The sequence below is a fragment of the Zingiber officinale genome, chromosome 9A (genome assembly GCF_018446385.1).
Source record: "Zingiber officinale cultivar Zhangliang chromosome 9A, Zo_v1.1, whole genome shotgun sequence".
NCBI lineage: Eukaryota > Viridiplantae > Streptophyta > Magnoliopsida > Zingiberales > Zingiberaceae > Zingiber > Zingiber officinale.
Genome location: NC_056002.1, coordinates 50,967,158 through 50,972,017, shown reverse-complemented (window position 1 = coordinate 50,972,017; position 4,860 = coordinate 50,967,158). Strand labels below are relative to the sequence as shown.

General features: G+C 39.5%; 1 long non-coding RNA gene across 1 annotated transcript; it reads left to right on the top strand.

The window, feature by feature from the left end:
• Positions 1 to 1,628: 1,628 nt before the first annotated feature.
• Positions 1,629 to 1,980, top strand: LOC122021912. The gene is made up of 3 exons (XR_006122689.1): positions 1,629 to 1,666; positions 1,749 to 1,820; positions 1,893 to 1,980. It is a non-coding gene; the product is annotated as an uncharacterized LOC122021912 (long non-coding RNA).
• The last annotated feature ends 2,880 nt before the right edge of the window (positions 1,981 to 4,860 follow it).

Below are 4,860 nucleotides of genomic sequence, written 5' to 3'. Positions count from 1 at the left end.
AAAAATGAAATCCTTTCCTTTCTTTCCTTTTTATGCTAGGTGGGTGGAAGATACAAAGATGAACTTTGCTTCCCTTTCTCCTTAATTCATGCATGTATTTTTCTAATGAGAATATGTCCTCATTCCTTTCCCTTAATTCTTCTCTTCATTATTCTCTTAAACTCCACCAAAATAGAGAAGGAAAAGGAAGAAAGACAACTTGTCTTTTGCTTACTCCTTTTCTTAACCAAGAGGTAAACAAGAGGAATAAACCTACTTAATTTTCTCTTGTTCCCTCACTTAATCATATCCTCACTTTTAACTACAATTCCCATCATTTTCCATTCATATGTTATTCATTATCCTAGTGGTTATCATACATAACTTTATTTCTATCCTTTGTGAGAGGTTCAAGATTCAAACCTTCACCTCTTCTTTTTATTTCTCTTATTTCTTTTTCTTTTGATTCTTCTTTTATGCTCTAAAGCAAATAACACCCATATACTTATCTTATAATTTTGTGGGTGTTACATTTGGTCAAAAAGTATGCTACAATCCCAAATTAAGCATCATAGATGTATAATTCCATCAAAAGAATTAACTCGTTGTCCAAAAGTAAGTTAAAAAATGCATAAAATGATTTAGAGACCTAACAAAACCTAATCTTAATCTAATTAGAAAACTCTAATTAGCTCCACCCAACCTATTCATGAAAATCGAGACTTACTCAGTCTAAAACGCTAAATGTTGTACAATTAGGTAACTAGCCATGAATCTAAAAGATCGCACCTTGTCGAAAAAGGACAGCAAAAGTTGAGCAAGAGAGCTTTGGTTTATGATTCTGCTAGATCTGAACCTCTGTATATTTGTGGAACACACATCCTCAAAAGGACTCCTAGAGAAGTTACTCCATCCTGCAGCAACAAACAGTAGAAAATACACATACACTAAGGAAAGGCCTATATCATAATTATAGACATGCAGGCATGCAAAAAAGACGTAAGAAATAAAGATGTTTCACTAGAAGATATATATGGAATGCAGTTTAAAACAAAGATGTAGGGAATGCAGTTTAAAACAAAGATGTAGAAGCAAAATTCGAACTGCATGTATGCTTCACTAAGCATGTATTAGAGGGTTCAAACATTAATATCTTCTCTAGTGTCCCAAACCATTAGCTTGAAGAGTACATTTGAAGAGGTAATATAAAACATAATGCCAAAGGAACAGGTTTACATGGTGCAGTCTCATTAGTTCTTAATTTGCCTCAACTTGAGAGTTCAACTAATTTCTTGAGTTTGCATGGTGTAATCTTTTGGGTCTCAATCTCATGAAGGTGGAAGGGGCTGCTACAGAGGGAGGAAGAACTCCCTGCATCTGGGACACCTTTGCACATGAAGGTTAAATTTCGTTTAACAAGAAAAAAGCACTAATTTAGTGACTGCAAACTCTAAAATGTCTTCAGAATCTCAGGGAGAACAGAGGACAAAAGAACTGGAGACATAGCAGCTGATCAGTATCACAAGTACAAGGTCGATCGTGAGTTTATTAGGCAATTATGCAATCCTGTGAACTGTAGGCATATAAAATTTTGGTTTTTCTTGTTGGCAGGAAGATGTGAAGTTGATGCATGACATGGGCCTGGATGCCTACAGATTCTCTATCTCCTAGAGTAGAGTCATTCCTAGTCAGCATTCACTTTGCAATAATTTATTTTCCTGACCAAATAGTTTAAGCATTACATGATTCTAATTGGTGCCATGTTGCAGATGGTAGAGGGCCAGTTAATCCAGAAGGGGTGCAGTATTATAATAACTTGATCAATGAACTCAAGAAATATGGTACAATTAGAATAGTGGTCATACCTTAACAATTTTCAGTCACAATTTTACCAAACTGTGTTTGGCCGGCAGGAATTGAACCTCATGTCACTCTTCTTCACTTTGACCTCCCCCAATCTTTGGAAGATGAATATTCTGGACTCTTGAGCCCAAAGATTGTGTACATTTCTACTACAACCCTTTCATTTGCGTCTCCTCGAATAATGTCTAAGATAGTGTCCATTGTGATGCAGAGAGGACTTCACTGCTTATGCTGAAGAATGCCTAAGATAGTGTCCATTGTGATTCAAAGACCTTGTTAACCATTTTTTAAATGAAATGTCGCATGCCATGTAGCGGTGCAAATAGGGGACTGAAATGGGGTGGCCAATGTTCCCTGCTCCGTGATATCGATCTAGGACTCCTGTCCCCAACTTATAACCCGCGTAAACATGATTGCCTGCTGATCAATACCCAATTCTTGTAGTTTCCCTTGAGATAGATGAAGAAGACATCTACCAAGAACAACTCTCGATCCCTTTGCATGGCCATGGCCTGCAAAGCATCATGGTGCAGCTTCTACGCTCTGCTTCTGTCGTTACTCTTCCTCCTCCTATCCCAGGCTGCTGTTACAGCTACGGGGCAGCAGCAGCAGTAGTGGAGCCAAGAAGCTTGTGCTCCCTTCTCTTGCGGTCTGTTCCACGACATCAGCCACCCATTTCGTCGAACAACTGATCCGCCTCAGTGCGGGGATCCGATGTACGAGCTCACCTGCGATGACGACAAAGCCACCATCTCCATCGGCTCCACACACTACTTGATCACTCAGCTATCTTACAAAAGCGGCATGATCCTCTTGGTGGATCAGAAGTTTGTGAGCGGAAGCTGTGGCCTCCCTTCCCAATCTTTGTCACCCTCCGATCTTTCAAGCTCTGGCTTTGACCATTACCAAAATGGTTGGTGGGCAAGTTTCATGAGTTGTAGGAGAAGAATCGAGGCCCAGAGTTTGTATCAGCTTGTTCCTTGCTTGAGCAATAAAAACAACACTTTTGTCTATGTCGTTGTTGCAGATAAAGGAAATAGTTTGTCGTACCTTTATCCATCATGTCATTTTGTGTCGATGATTCCAGCGGCAGAAGTGAGGAGGCACTAGTGAGGAGGCAGCGAAGATGGATGAATGTCGAGGTGGCGAGGAGGAGGCGCTGGTGAGAAGGAGGCAACAAAGATGGCTGAAAGTCGAGGCGGCGAGGAGGAGGCGGTGAAGATGGCTGAAAGTAGAGGCCGCGAGGAGGAGGTGGCGAGGCCGAGAGTTGAGGCGACGAAGAGGGCGGCGAGGAAGGAGGCAACGAAGAGGGTGGTGAGGAGGGAGGCGACGAAGAGGGCGGTGAGGAGGGAGGCGGCGAAGAAGGCGGTGAAGAGGGTGGTGAGGAGGGAGGCGGCGAAGAGGGTGGTGAGGAGGGAGGCGACGAAGAGGGCGGTGAGGAGGAGGCGGCGAAGAGTAGGGTTTTGGGAAAGAGACAGAAAAAACAAGGCATAAACAACACTTAATAGACAGAAAAATGACGAAGGAGAAAAAGTGGCGAAAGAAAAAACAATCGCATTCAACAACATTTAATAGACAACGGTTTTTAAAAACTGTTGTCATAATCCCAAAAAAGCGCACATAGACAACAGCTTTAAAAAACTGTTGTCATACCCTTTAAAAACTGTTGTCCTATCCCCAAAAAAACATAAATAGACAATAGTTTTTAAAAATCGTTGTCATAGGCCAAAAAAATTACTAAAAGACAACAGTTTTTGTTAAAACCGTTGTTAAAAGGCAAAAAGACAACGGTTTAGTATAAAACCGTTGTCGTTTGAGTGTTGTTGAATGACGTTTTTCTTGTAGTGTAAATCCCTCTCCCACTTAGTTATTTAAAGTGAGGAATTTTAAACTATCCTAGCATACATCACATGCATACACACACATCACAGTAAATAAGAGCAATAAATATGGAAATTTATTTTCCAACTATTATAGCCTTTTTCCATCATTGTCCTCCGTGTGCTCCAACTCTAGCTGCTGCCATCTTTAGCCACCGCCATTGGGTCAAGTTGTCGCATCTATCTTGCTTCTTATTCCGCTACGCCTCTGGTCCTCCAATAGCACCATGCCTCGCAAAGATATGATCCGCGACAAATATAGAATTTTACATATATCGATTCTATATTCCGCAAAGGAATGTACATGTAATCTAGATCGAAAATAAAATTCTAAAAATAATACAGCTCCTACTGTATTTGATACATACAATAATGCACACAAAATAATGCCCTTGACATGTCCAAGGGTCCAATCACACACAATATCTAAATGCCATAATAGTTGGAGTCTGCAACCACAAAGTTAGCACATCCTACTATTATCCTGCCTAAATTATGTATGACATGTGTATAATTAATTTGAAAACCAAAACACACAGAGGCAAACCCTAGCTCTAATACCAATTGTTGGTTAGTCCTAGGAAAATCATACCGGTTCCACTGTACAAAAATTTTGTACAAGTGTCAAACCTTTCCTTAAATAACCTATTGTGTTCTTTAGAAGTTAAATTACAAATCGCAGACGGAATTTAACATCATTGATTCCAAATTTAACTTATCTATTCTTAATGGTTTAGACATGGATCGCAAGCGGAACTTAATACTATTGATCCAAATCCACCTACGTTATAAATTCAATTAAATATTAATTTCCAAAATTGGCTTCCAAGACTGCATGACAAGGCACTAGTCCTTCTTGGGTATGAGATCATCCACCACCGCCTAGACAAAGCCTTTTAAGGAAATCTAATATTTAATTTCCTTATATAACTCTAGGTTTAACCAAAAAGAACAATCGAATCACAAATTCAAAAAACAAAAAAACACAAACTCGAATCACAAATTCAAAACTCAAGAATCATATGCCTCTTGTGATTGGAATCCATACAAAGAAAAATAACTAGCATGATGTGGAAAACAATTGTTAATTATGCTTTTTCTTTGCAAGCTAATGACCTCGAGATCTTCTGCCGTATTC